Source organism: Heterodontus francisci, chromosome 34 (assembly GCF_036365525.1).
Source record: "Heterodontus francisci isolate sHetFra1 chromosome 34, sHetFra1.hap1, whole genome shotgun sequence".
In the NCBI taxonomy this organism is placed as follows: domain Eukaryota; kingdom Metazoa; phylum Chordata; class Chondrichthyes; order Heterodontiformes; family Heterodontidae; genus Heterodontus; species Heterodontus francisci.
Window position 1 is genome coordinate 36,802,928 of NC_090404.1, and position 14,921 is coordinate 36,817,848.

Below are 14,921 nucleotides of genomic sequence, written 5' to 3' on the forward strand. Positions count from 1 at the left end.
AATATCCAATTTTGATAGTGGTGGGAGAAACGCACTGTTGATTCAGTCCCGTCCCTCACAGATCGCCTGACATTTTAAACATTCCAAATTAAAGATCCAGCCAAATTGTACCATCTATTAACCCCCGAATAAGGCTAACCAAACCAGGTGTCTTTAGATCAACAAATTAACTGTTTAATTAGAAAAACTAAATTCTTAAATACTAACATATAAATAGTTAAAACAGAAAAAATAGTGACTTTGCATATTTATGCTCCTGCCGAAGTGAAATCTTCCTATATGGAATAGTCCAATGTTGCTTGAAGTCCTCACAGCCGTGTGATGGGGGGAGAAAATAAAAGTTTCTTCAACAGTAGAACAGTCCACAGTCTAGTTCAGCAGTTGAATTGATGCTGTTCTTCTCCAGCGATAAATTTCAACAATTACAGTTCAGTAGTTAAAGGAATTGGATATTTTTTTTTAGAAATTAATCTGGCTTGACATCAGAATTCTGAGAGTATAATAAATAGGGTTTAAATAAACCAAGAGGGAGCTCTCTTTTCCTTCAGTATATGCTGGATGATAATCTGTGTCTGTCTCTGTTAACGGTGTCTCAAATGCTACTTTTTCAACTAGTTTCAAATGTCAATTGGAAACAATGCATCTCTCGATCTTCAGTCTCTGAGTGGCTGCATCCCGGGGCAACGAGAATACATTCTTTGACTCAGTCTCTGGAGCTTGTTGCCTTAAAGCAGTACTGTTCCTTTTCCAGCCTTAAAGGCACACTGCATTCTTCCTAGAAAAAAAATACAGGATCATCACACTATGGACCAAGAGCTGGAAAGCGGGATTCGGCTGGATGGCTCCTTGTCAGTCAACGAGGACACGATGGGCCGAATGGCCTCCTTCCGTACTGTAAATTTCCAGGATTCTAAGTTGAGAAGCAGCCCCTTCGGGTAACGATACAGGGGCTGTAACCTCTCACAGTGAATATATACATGGCCCATGGACTCTTCAAGGCTGCAAACATCACATGCAGCCCGAGAGTGGGTGAAGCTGCTGAAAACCCTATTGTCCAGGATGTTCCATCTCCTGGGCACTCGGACCCAGTTGGAAACAGTTTGTCAGGTCCTGTTTGCTCTCTGTGCCTTCACCAAGATGGCTGTGCTTGCACCCTGACCCCGCCCTGTCCAAGATGGCGGCCAGTGACCCCTCTCCCCCGGGCCTGTCACCATGAGGTAAACACAGGGCCTCTTGGCCTACCCCAGGTGTATATGAAGCCTCCCAGCCCACCCACGGCTCCAATTCCTCCCCTGCACCCACAATCTCCTCTCGCCTCCCGATCCACCTGGTCCATCTCAGTCCATCTCCATTACCTACGCTGGCCATGCTCAGTGCACTGTTCGATCCCACGCCAATACACCGGGCCCCTGTGGTCATTGAAAAGGGACTGACCCTTATCACGGGAGTCCTGGGTAATGAATCCTCCACTGAAAGCTCCAAATATTGAATGGATGATTTTGTATCATCCCATTGAGATCAGGGCCAGAGAAAGAATGGAGAAAATTATTAAATAAATTATACAGAAACCCGAGTGCCCGGGACATCAACTATGGTGTGAAGTACACTGGGAATTCTGTTCTTCACCCACATTTGGACTCAGGAATTAGAGGGATGTTTTCATAACTTGTAGTTGACACCAAACTGGATGATAGAACTAATAATGTGGAGGAGTGCATTGAAATCCAGGAAGACATAAACAGGCTAGCAGACTGGACAGATAAATGGGAAATGAAATTCAACACAGTGAAATGTGAGCTGGTTCATTGTGGGAGGAGGAATAAGGAGGCCAGTTATTGGTTAGAATGTAAGAACTTAAATGGAGCACAGCAGCAAAGAGATCTGGGAACAGAGTCACATAAATCACCAAAAGGAGCAACACAAGTGGATAAGAGAGCAAAGAAAGAGCTGATGTTCTTTTCTCGAGGAATACAATGTAACAGCAGGGAGGGAATGTTAAATGTATAGAGAACCTCACTTAGAAGGACTGTGAGCAGTTCTGGTCTCCAGATTAAAAAAGGATATTGAAGACTGAAGAAAGTGCAGAATAGATTTACAAAGATGTCACCAGAGAGGATGTTACTATCCAGCAAGATTGAGCAGGCTGGGGATCCTTTCTCTGGAAAAGAGAAGACTAGGAGGAGATCTGATAGAGGTCTTTAAAATTATCAGTCAGTCAGAACAAGGGGGCAGCAATATAATACAGACATTAACAGGTCAAATAGAGAACTTAGGAGGAATTTCTCTACTCAGAGTGGTGAGAATGTGGAACTCACTGCCATGTGGAGTGGTTGAAGGTGAGAACAATGATGTGTTTAAGGGGAGGCTCAATACATTTATGAGGGAGAAGGGAATAGAGGGATGTGGGGGCAGGGTGGGATGATGTAATTAGATTGGGAGGAGGCTCATGTGGATTATAAACAGCAGCACAGACTAGAGGGGCTGAACGGCCTGTTTCTGGGCTGTAATTCTGTGCACATTCAGCCTGGGTGGATTAATGCTCAGGTTCACTGGGCCCAGGGGTGGATTAATGAAAGTTCTGGCTCCATGTTTTAGACGATGCTGCCGAGTACTGCAGGTGATGGAGAAGAGTTTCTCTCTATCTATCCTATCAGTTTCAATTGATATCTTGAAAACTTTGATTAAATCACCCCTTAATCTTCTGAATTCCAGGGACTACAACCCTCACAGTGAGGTGAATCATTCTGGCAGAAGGAATAGGGAGAGGCAACATGCACTTAATGGTACAGTTCTAAAGAGTTTGCAGGGATAGAGGGACCTGAGGGTTCATGTGCAGAGATCACTGAAAGTGGAAGGATGTTTTGAGGGAACAGTTGGCAAAGCAAATGGGATCTTGGGCCTCATAAATAGAGGTATTGAACACAAAAGGAAGGAAGTTATGCTGAACATTTAAAAAGCTCTGGTTAGGCCACAACTAGAGTATTGCATCCAGTTCTGGTCACCACACTTTAGGAAGGATGTGAAGGTCCTTGAGAGGGTGCAGAGATTTATCAGAATGGTTCCTGAGATGAGAGAATTTAACTACAAGGTTAGGTTGGAGGAGCTGGTGTTGTTCTCCTTGGAGCAAAGGAGAGTGAGGGAAGATCTGATAGAGGTGTTGAAAATGATGACAGGTTTAGATAAGGCAGACCAAGAAAAGCTGTTCCCATTAGCTGATGATACAAGGATTAGTGGACACAGATTCAGGTTTTGAGATACAGGAGGGATGTGAGGAAGCAGTTTTTTTACACAGTGAATGATAATGACCTGGAACTCACTGCCTACGAGGGTGGTGGAAGTGGAGACGATCAATGATTACAAAAGGAAATTAGATGGGCACTTGAGGCAAATAAACCTGCAGGACTACAGGGATAGAGTGGGTGAATGGGACTGACTGGATTGTTCGACAGAGAGTGGAATGGAATCAAAAAGATCAATGTCCTCCTTCTGTGCTGTAATGACTATGATTCATTTGTGTAATCTCTCCTCGTAATTTAACCCTTGGAGTCCAAGTATCATTCAGGTAAATCTACACTGCACTCCCTCCAAGACCAGTATATCCTTCCTAAGGTGTGGGGCCCAGAACTGAACACAATACTCCAGGTGTGGTCTAACCAGGGCTTTGTGTATCTCAGTGCTTTTCCACTCTCACTGATACCTGAAATCTTTTCCCACAGACAGAACAGACAAACCTTTCTCCTTCCACATTCAAAGGCCAATGATATTCAGGTCCTGATGTATCGAGTGACTCTGTCAGATCTTGATGTGATGTTTGGCTCGAGATTCCCCATCTGCATATCCCCTGCTTCTAAGCCCCTGTAAAAGGAGTTTACAAAAACCATCACTGTCAGTCCAGGATAGAAATTCACAACATTCTCTCCTCCTGCTTCCTGGCCCAGGATGACTGTACATGCACCCTGCTGGACATTGTCCTGAGGGAGGCCACACACCAGCCTGGATTCACATCTGCGACTGCAGAAACGCCTGTGTATTCCCCTATCAAATCTCCTATCACTATTGCTCATTCAGTCAGCTTTGTGACCCTCTGTGAAGCTGATCCAACTGTGCTGCCATGGCCTTGACTCTGGCTGCACTCCTTAGATGAACCATCACTTTCATCAGTATTCAGAACTGAATACTGGTTGGAGAGTGAGATGCACTCAGGGGTCTCCTGCATTCCCTGCCTGTTTCTTCTTGACTGTCAGTTGGCCACCCATTGCCTCTCTCCCTGCATACTCTTAAGCTGCAGGGTGACCATATCTATAAACGTGCTGTCCACAAATCTCTCACCGCATGGTTGCACCGCAGTGACACCAGCTGCAGTTCATGCTCCGAAAACCGGAGCTCGAGCTGCTGCAACTTTTTTTATCTTCATCCATGTGATGTGGGTGTTGTTGGCTCGGCCAGTATTTATTGTCCATCCCAAACTGCCCTTGACAACTGAGAGGCTCGCTCGGCTATTTCAGAGGGCATTTCAGAGTCAGCCACATTGCTGTAGATCTGGAGTCACATGTAGGCCAGACCAGGGAAGGACAGCAGATTTCCCATCTCATGAGCCAGTTGGCTTTTTAATTGCAGATTTATTAATTGAATTTAAATTTCACCATCTGCCGTGGTGGGATTCGAACCCATGTTCCAGTGACATTACCCCGATGTCACCACCTCCCCCAATGATACTTCCTACACAAATGGTTATCTGGAGTTGACACATTACACAGGATGTGCATTCCAGAGGTCGGAACAGCCCCACCATTGGCAGGAATTTGGGACTTGTAACTGCAAAGGCTTTTGTTATCAAAAAGGTCTGTGTAATGTATCTGTGTGGTGTGAGATAGTCAAGTGTTGAATAAGTCAAGAAAATATCTTTGGAAATAGCTGACACCACAATTTACAATCAAAGTGCTATTTAGTTAATTGGGGATTTCTTTTAGTTTCGTTATTAGAACAAAAGACTGAAAATGTGAAATCTTGTGTAATTTATTAGTGTGGTCTGGGGATTCATATCTCATATTTTTCATATTGACAATCTGAGGTCGGAACAACTGGAAAGTGGGATGAACAGATACAATGGGCGGAATGGCCTCCTCCTGTGCTGTAAATAGAGTCAGAGAGTTATACAGCACAGAAACAGGCCCTTCGGCCCATCGTGTCCGTGCCGGTCATCAAGCACCTAACTATTCTAATCCCATTTTCCAGCACTTGGCCCATAGTCTTGTCTGCTATGGTGTTTCAAGTGCTCATCTAAATACTTGTTAAATGTTGTGAGGGTTCCGGCCTCTACCACCTCTTCAGGCAGTGCTTTTCAGATTCCAACCATCCTCTGGGTGAAATTTTCTTTCCACAAATCCTCTCTAAACCTGCTGCCCCTTACCTTAAATCTATGCCCCCTGGTTATTGACACCTCCACTAATGGAAAAAGTTTCTTCCTATCTAACCTATCAATGCCCCTCATAAATTTGAACACCTCAATCATGTTCCCCCTCAGCCTTCTCTGCTCGAATGAAAACAACCCTAGCCTATTCAGTGTCTCTTCATAGCTGAAATGCCCCAGCCCAGGCAACATCCTGGTGAACCTCCTCTGCACCCTCTCCAGTGCAACCACATCCTTCCTATAGTGTGGTGCCTAGAACTGTACACAGTACTCCAGCTGTGGCCGAACTAGCATTTTATACAGTTCCACCATAACCTTCCTGCTGTTACATTCTTTGCCTCAGCTGATAAAGGCAAGTATACCCTATGCCTTCCTAACCACCTTATCTACCTGTGCTGCTGCCTTCAGTGATCTATGGACAAGTACACCAAGGTCCCTCTGTACTTCCTGGGGTCCTCCCATCCATTGTATATTCCCTTGCCTTGTTCCATCCATTGTATATTCCCTTGCCTTGCTATCTCCTCCCTTGCCTCACATAACAGCCTGGGATACATCTCATCTGGGACTGGGGATTTATCCACTTTTAAGCCCGCTAAAACAGCTAACACTTCCTCACTTTCAATGCTAATATGTTCAAGTGTATCACAATCCCCCTCCCTGATCTCTACACCTACATCATCCTTCTCCATAGTGAACACAGATGCAAAGTAATCATTTAAAACCTCACCTATGTCCTCTGGCTCCACACACAGATTGGCACTTTGGTCCCTAATGGGCCCCACTCTTTCACTGCTTATCCTCTTGCCCTTAATATACTTAGAAAATGCCTCAGCATTTTCCTTGATCTTGCCCGCCAGTGTTTTTTCATGCCCCCTCTTTGCTCTCCTAATTACTTTTCTTTGTCCCCCCACTACACTTTCTATCCTCCTCCAGTACCTCCGCTGTTTTCAGCACGTTGAATCTGCCAGAATCCTCCTTTTTTATTCCTGATCCAATCCTCGCTATCCCTTGACATCCAGGTTTCCCTGGACTTGTTGGTCCTACCCTTCACCTTTACGGGTACATGTTGCCGCTGAACCCTCACTATTTCCTCTTTGACTCCCACTGGTCTGACGTAGACTTTCCGACAAGTAGCTGCTCCCAGTTCACTTTGGCCAGATCCTGTTTTATCATATTGAAATCGGCCTTCCCCCAATTCAGTACTTTTATTTCCAGCCCGCCTTTGTCTTTTTCTTAGAGTTATGATCGCTATCCCTGAAATGCACCCCCACTGACACTTCTACAACTTGTCCAGCATCATTCCCTGGGATTAGGTCCAGTACTGCGCCTTTTCTTGTTGGACTTTCTATGTACTGGCTCAAAAAAGTCTCCTGTATATATTTTAAGAATTCCGCCCCCTTTAAGTCTTTTACACTCAGACCATCCCAGTTGATATCAGGTAAGTTGAAATCCTCTACTATTATGACTCCATTATTTTTACACCTGTCTGAGATTTGCCTACATATCTGCTCCTCTATCTCTCCCTGACTGTTTGGAGGCCTGCAGTACACTCCCAGCCAAGTGATTGCCCCCTTTTTGTTTTTAGGTTTGACTCATCTGGCCCCATTTGAAGAACCTTCTCAGATATCATCCCTCCTTACTGCAGTAATTGACTCCTCAATCAACAGTGCAATGCGACCTCCTCTTTTATCCCTTCTCCTGTCACACCTGAAGATTCTATAGCCTGGAATATTGAGTTGCCAGTCCTGCCCTTCCCTCAACCATGTCTCTGTGATAGCAACAATATCATAATCCCATGTGCTAATCAACGCCCTCAATTCATCTGTCTTGCATTAAAATAAATGCAATCCAGCCTTGCATTTGTCACTTGTGCCTTAACAGGTCTATATTTGCTCTGCCTAACAGACTGACTCAGTTTCTCTTCGAGATTTGACTGAGCATCACCCGCTCCTATACCTCCACTCTGTATCCCATTCCTCTGCCAAATGTGTTTAAACTGCCCCCAACAGCACTCATAAACCTCCCAGCAAGGATGTTCGTCCAACTTGTACAAGTCCCACCTTTGCCAGAAACAGACCCAGTGATCCAGGAAGCTAAAGCCCTCCCTCCTGCACCATCTCTTCAGCCACGCATTCATCTGCTCTATCCTCCTATTCCTATACTCACTAGCATGTGGCACTGGAGTAATACAGAGATTACAACCTTTCAGGTCCTGCTTTTTAATCTGCTCCCGAGCTCCCGAAATTCTTGTTTCAGGTCCTCATCCCTCTTTTTTCCCCCCGTCGTTGGTACCAATGTGTACCACGTCCCCACCCCCCCCACCTTCAGAATGCCCTGCAGCCGCTCCGTGACTACCTTGACCCTAGCACCAGGGAGGCAACATACCATCCTGAAGTCACGTTTGTCGCCACAGAAATGCCTATCTGTATCCCTTACGATAGAATCCCCTATCATTATAGTTCTTCCACTCCTTTTCCTCCCCTGCTGTGCAGCAGAGCCATGCGTGGTAACACGAACTTGGCTGTTGCTGCTTTCCCCTGGGAGGTCATTCCCCCCAACAGTATCCAAAGTGGTCTATCTGTTTGAGAGGGGGATGGCCACAGGGGACTCCTGCACTACCTGCGCCTACTACTCCATCTGGTGGTCCCCCATCTCATTTCTGCCTGTGCAGCCATTACCTGCAGTGTGACCACCTCTCTAAACGTGCTATCCACGATGTCCTCAGCATCGCGGATGCTCCACAGTGAATCCACCTGCAGCTCCAGCTCCATAATGCGGGTAGTCAGTAGCTGCAGCTGGATCCACTTCCTGCACACATGGTCATCAGGGACACTGGATTTCCCACATAGCGCAGGAGGAGCATATCATGGGGCTGAGCTCTCCTGCCATGACTTAACTTTAGATTAATTAGTTACTCCCTTCAAAAGATATTAATTACACGAGTGGCTTGTTCTACTCCAAACACTACCCACGACAATCTAAATTACTCGAATTAAAAAAAAACACACTCTTAGAACTCACTTTATCGCTCGGTATTTTTTCAAACAAAAAAACAACTTTCCCCTTATTTTTTAAAGCTAATGAAATTGACTAACAGTTGTTACTTACCCAACCAATCACAACAAAGAACAGTACAGCACAGGAACAGGACATTCGGCCCTCCAAGCCTGCGCCGATCTTGATGCCTGCTGAAACTAACACCTTCTGCAGTTCCGGGGCCCATATCCCTCTATTCCCTTCCTATTCATATATTTGTCAAGATGTCTCTTAAACGTCGCTATCGTATCTGCTCCACCACCTCCCCTGGCAGCAAGTTCCAGGCACTCACCACCCTCTGTGTAAAAAAAAAACTTGCCTCGCACATCCCCTCTAAACTTTGCCCCTCGCACCTTAAACCTATGTTCCCAAGTAACTGACCCTTCCACCCTGAGAAAAAGCTTCTGACTATCCACTCTGTCCATGCCACTCATAACTTTGTTAACATCTATCATGTCGCCCCTCCACCTCTGTTGTTCCAGTGAAAACAATCCGAGTTTTTCCAACATCTCCTCCTTGCTAATGCCCTCCAGACCAGGCATCATCCTGGTAAACCTCCTCTGTACCCTCTCCAAAGCCTCCACGTCCTTCTGGTAGTGTGGCGACCAGAATTGCACATAATATTCTAAGTGTGGCCTAACTAAGGTTCTGTACAGCTGCAACATGACTTGCCTATTTTTACACTCTATGCCCCGACCGATGAAGGCAAGCATGCCGTATGCCTTCTTGACTACCTTATCCACCTGCATTGCCACTTTCAGTGACCTGTGGACCTGTACACCCAGATCTCTCTGCCTGTCAATACTCCTAAGGGTTCTGCCATTTACTGTCTACCTCCCACCTGCATTAGACCTTCCAAAATGCATTCCCTCACATTTGTCTGGATTAAACACCACCTGCCATTTTTCCGCCCAAGTCTCCAACTGATCTATATCCTGCTGTATCCTCTGACAACCCTCATCATTATCCGCAACTCCACCAACCTTTGTGTCGTCTGCAAACTTACTAATCAGACCAGCTACATTTTCCTCCAAATCACTTATATATACTACAAACAGCAAAGGTCCCAGCACTGATCCCTGCGGAACACCACTAGTCACATCCCTCCATTCAGAAAAACACCCATTCACTGTTACCCTCTGTCTTCTGTGACCGAGCCAGTTCTTTATCCATCTTGCCAGCTCACCTCTGATCCCTTGTGACTTCACCTTTTGCACCAGTCTGCCATGCAGGACCTTGTCAAAGGCTTTACTAAAGTCCTATAGACAACATCCACCACCCTTCCCTCATCAATCTTCTTCGTCACTTCCTCAAAAAACTCAATCAAATTAGTAGACACGACCTCCCTTTCACAAAACCATGCTGTCTCTCGCTAATAAGTTCGTTTGTTTCCAAATGGGAGTAAATCCTGTCCCGAGGAATCCTCTCTAATAGCTTCCCTACCACTGACGTAAGGCTCACCGGCCAAGAATTTCCTGTATTATCCTTGCCACCCTTCTTGGGTGGAACAACATTGGCTATTTTCCAGTCCTCTGGGACCTCACCTGTAGCCAATGAGGATGCAAAGATTTCTGTCAAGGCCCCAGCAATTTCCTCCCTTGCCTCCCTCAGTATTCTAGGGTAGATCCCATCAGGCCCTGTTGACTTATCTACCTTAATGCTTTGCAAGACATCCAACACCACCTCCTTTTTGATAATGAGATGACGGAGACTATCTGCACTCCCTTCCCTAGGCTCATCATCCACCAAGTCCTTCTCCTTGGTGAATACTGATGCAAAGTACTCATTTAGCACCTCGCCCATTTCCTCTGGCTCCACACATAGATTCCCATCTCTGTGCTTCAGTGGGCCAACCCTTTCCCTGGTTACCCTCTTGCTCTTTATATGTGTATAAAAAGCCTTGAGATTTTCCTTAATCCTGTTTGCCAATGACTTTTCATGACCCCTTTTAGCCCTCCTAACTCCTTGCTTAAGTTCCTTCCTACTGTCTTTATATTCCTCAAGTGCTTCATCTGTTCCTCGCCTTCCAGCCCTTACAAATGCTTCCTTTTTCTTTTTGACTAGGCTCACAATATCCCGTGGTATCCAAGCTTCCCGAAACTTGCCAAAATTGTCTGTCTTCCTCACAGGAACATGCTGGCCCTGGATTCTAATCAGCTGATGTTTGAAAGACTCCCACGTCAGATATTGATTTACCCTCAAACAGCTGCCCCCAATCTAAATTCGTCAGTTCCTGCCTAATATTGTTATAATTAGCCTTCCCCCAATTTAGCACCTTCACCCGAGGACTACTCTTATCCTTATCCATAAGTAACTTAAAACTGATGGAATTATGGTCACTGCTCCTGAAATGCTCCCCCACTGAAACTTCGACCACCTGGCCGGGCTCATTCCCCAATGCCAGGTCCAGAATGGCCCCATCCCTAGTTGGACTATCTACATACTGTTTCAAGAAGCCCTCCTGGATGCTCCTCACAAATTCTGCCCCATCCAAGCCCCAAGCACTAAGTGAGTCCCAGTCAATATTGGGGAAGTTAAAATCACCCACCACTACAACCCTGTTACCTTTACATCTTTCCAAAATCTGTCCACATATCTGCTCCTCTACCTCTCGCTGGCTGTTGGGAGGCCTGTAGTAAACCCCCAACATCATGACTGCACCCTTCCTATTCCTGAGCTCCACCCATATTGCCTCGCTGCATGACCCCTCTGACGTGTCCTCCTGCAGTACAGCTGTGATATTCTCCTTAACCAGTAATGCAACTCCCCCACCCCTTTTACATCCACCTCTATCCCACCTGAAGCTTCTAAAGCCTGGAACATTTAGCTGCCAATCCTGCCCTTCCCTCAACCAAGTCTCTGTAATAGCAACATCATCATATTTCCAAGTACTAATCCAAGCTCTAAGTTCATCTGCCTTCCCTGTTATACTTCTCGCATTGAAACAAATGCACTGCAGACCACCAGTCCCGCTGTGCTCAGCAACATCTCCCTGCCTGCTCTTCCTCTTCGTCCTACTGGCCTTATTTACTATGTCCTCCTCATTTACTTCACTAGCTGTACTACTGCTCTGGTTCCCACCCCCCTGCCACACTAGTTTAAACCCTCCCGAATGACGCTAGCAAACCTTGCAGCCAGGATATTAGTGCCCTCCCAGTTTAGATGCAACCCGTCCTTCTTGTACAGGTCCTATCTGTCCTTGAAGAGAGCCCAATGGTCCAGATATCTGAAACCCTCCCTTCTACACCAGCTGCTCAGCCACATGTTTAGCTGCACTATCTTCCTATTTCTCACCTCACTGGCATGTGGCACAGGGAGTAATCCAGAGAATACAACCAGAGAGGTCCTGTTTTTAAAACTTACTACCTAACTCCCTAAACTCCCCCTGCAGGACCTCATCACTCTTCCTGCCTTTGTCATTGGTACCGATGTGTACCACAACCTCTGGCTGTTCACCCTCCCCCTTCACAATGCCCTCTGTCCGTTCAGAGACATCCTTGACCCTGGCACCAGGGAGGCAACATACCTTCCTGGAGTCTCTTTCACGTCCACAGAAGCGCCTATCTGTGCCCCTGACTATAGAGTCCCCTATAACTATTGCTCTTCTGCGCTTTGTCCCTCCCTGCTGAACAACAGTGCCAACCGTGGTGCCACTGCTCTGGCTGCTGCTGTTTTCCCCTGATAGGCCACCCCCCCCCACCCCAACAATATCCAAAACGGGATACTTGTTGGAGAGGGGAATAGCCACAGTGGATTCCTGCACTGACTGCCTGCCCCCTCTAGTGGTCACCCATCTATCTGCTTGCAGTTTGGGTGTAACCACTTCTCTAAAACTCCTGTCTATGACGCTTTCCGTCACCTTGAAAATTTCCCGCGATATCACTCTAAGTCCTTTTGTTCCCTCTTTCGAGTCTCAGCGCCGCCGAGAGACACATGGAGCCTGTCGCCGCTCTGGATCAGCTTCCTCACAGGTCCGCCAGTCGTCTCTCCGCTACCATATAAGTAAGGGCGTCGAGCCCCGCTCTTTATTTACAGCCTGTCGCTGCTCCTGATCAGCCTCCTCGCAGATCCGCTAGTCATCACTCCGCTCCCAGGTAAGTAAGGGCCTTGAGCCCCGCTCTTCATTTATAGCCTGCCACGTTTTATGTTTTCTATTTTCTATTACACAGGATGTTCACTGCAGAGGTTGGAGCAGCCCTGCAATTCCTATAACTATTAGATAATAAACTTGCTACTACTAGCGGCGCAGTGGTTAGCACCACAGCCTCACAGCTCCAGCGATTCTGGGTACTGCCTGTGCGGAGTTTGCAAGTTCTCCCTGTGACCGCGTGGGTTTCTGCTGGGTGCTCCGGTTTCCTCCCACAGCCAAAGATTTGCAGGTTGATAGGTAAATTGGCGATTGTAAATTGCCATGTGAGCCGCATGGAAGATGGCAGGATCCCCAAAGAAACATTGTACAGCGAGCTCGCCACTGGTATCAGACCCACCGGCCGTCCATGTCTCCGTTATAAAGACGTCTGCAAACGCGACATGAAATCGTGTGACATTGATCACAAGTCGTGGGAGTCAGTTGCCAGCATTCGCCAGAGCTGGCGGGCAGCCATAAAGACAGGGCTAAATTGTGGCGAGTCGAAGAGACTTAGTAGTTGGCAGGAAAAAAGACAGAGGCGCAAGGGGAGAGCCAACTGTGCAACAGCCCCAACAAACAAATTTCTCTGCAGCACCTGTGGAAGAGCCTGTCACTCCAGAATTGGCCTTTATAGCCACTCCAGGCGCTGCTTCACAAACCACTGACCACCTCCAGGCGCGTATCCATTGTCTCTCGAGATAAGGAGGCCCAAAAGAAGAAGAAAATTGCCCCTCGTGTAGGTTGGGGAATTGAGGGGATGTGATAGGAATATGGGATTAATGTAGGATTAATATAAATGGCTGGTTGATGGTCGGCACAGACTCGGTGGGCCGAAGGGCCTGGTTCAGTGCTGTAACTCTAAATCAATAAATAATAAACCTCAATACTTAAAAAAAAGACGACTCACCGGCTACTGACTTCCCTTCTATTGGTGTCAGTTAAATCTCAGGAAGCTGCCCCTTATTCTGATGAAAACTGGAATGTTTAATTTCCAGCTCCTTGGACAAACTTCCTAACTTTGGAGAAAGGGAAACAAAGTTACAAAACTTACCAGCCAATCAACTCACAGGCTTCCTGACTCGGTGGAAACGGGAGAAGAAACCGGGAAGTGGCGGCGCTGATGGAGGAATCCCTGCACCATCACTTTAATGCTGCCCCTCTGACCCCCCCGGGGCTCTCGCCGAACCCGGCGGCTCTGATTCGGGGCCTGAGGGCCGCTGAAACTCCATGTTCCCGAGGCTGCGCTCAGCTTCCGGGAGCCGCTCCGCGCAGACAGGCGGACTCCGTGGGGCGGAGCCTTCTGACGCCTGCGTGTTGCTGTTCTTGGCTTGGAGATGGGCCGTATTTCTGCGCGCGGGGCATTCTGGGCAGTATAGGCTGCCATTTACCAAACGGAGAATGGAGTATGTTTCATACTCAAAAATAAAATGGTATAAAACAGCGAACATATATTAACGACGCGTTTGCTGGCAACGTAACCAAATAGGTGATGCATCACTGGTACATGCGCAAATGCAGCCTCATCGACTGAAACGTGACTGTGCCTCAGGCAGCTGCCAGGAGTTCAGTTCGCAAGCAGGACCCTGAGCTTCCGGTTGCTTGCCATTTCAACACTCCCCCCTGCTCACATCTCTGTCCTGGGATTGTTGCAGTGTTCCAGTGAACATCAACGCAAGCTCGAGGAACAGCATCTCATTTACCGATTAGGCACACTACAGCCTGCCGGACAGAACATTGAATTCAATTATTTCAGAGCATGACAGCCCCCCATTTTACTTTCATTTTTAGTTATTTTTTTTCTTTCTTCTTACATTCTTTTTTTTTACATTTTTTACAATCTTTTTTTTTGCATTTATTTCATTTCATCTTAGTTTGTTCAGTTTGCTTACTCACTGTTTTTTTCAGGTTTGCACTTGCTGCTGTTCAATATTCGGTGTATTAACAACTAATTTGTACAAATGCTTTGTCTTTCAACACACCTTTAACATATTGTTTGCCTTTGCTCCGTGACCTTTTGGTCAGCTATGTGGCCTGGTCCAATCTAGACCTCCTTTGTTATCTCTTGCCCCACCCCCACCTCACTTGCTTATAACCTGTGACTTTTCTAATATTTGTCAGTTCCGATGAAGGGTCACTGACCCGAAACGTTAACTCTGCTTCTCTTTCCACAGATGCTGCAAGACCTACTGAGTGGTTCCAGCATTTCTTGTTTTTATTTCAGATTTCCAGCATCCGCAGTATTTTGCTTTTATTTTATGCCAGGAGTAAAGATGGCGCTGCTGAATTTGACACAAAACACAAATTAAATCCAAACCGCCTCAATGGTCGCATTCAGGTCCCTGCTCC

At 46.6% G+C, this 14,921-nt stretch overlaps 1 long non-coding RNA gene across 1 annotated transcript; it reads right to left on the reverse strand.

The window, feature by feature from the left end:
• Window positions 1-152: 152 nt before the first annotated feature.
• On the reverse strand, window positions 153-13,850 carry LOC137349377 (uncharacterized). The gene is made up of 3 exons (XR_010969367.1): window positions 13,627-13,850; window positions 3,732-3,855; window positions 153-775 (listed from the first exon to the last, which is right to left on the reverse strand). It is a non-coding gene; the product is annotated as an uncharacterized lncRNA (long non-coding RNA).
• Between the last annotated feature and the right edge of the window lie 1,071 nt (window positions 13,851-14,921).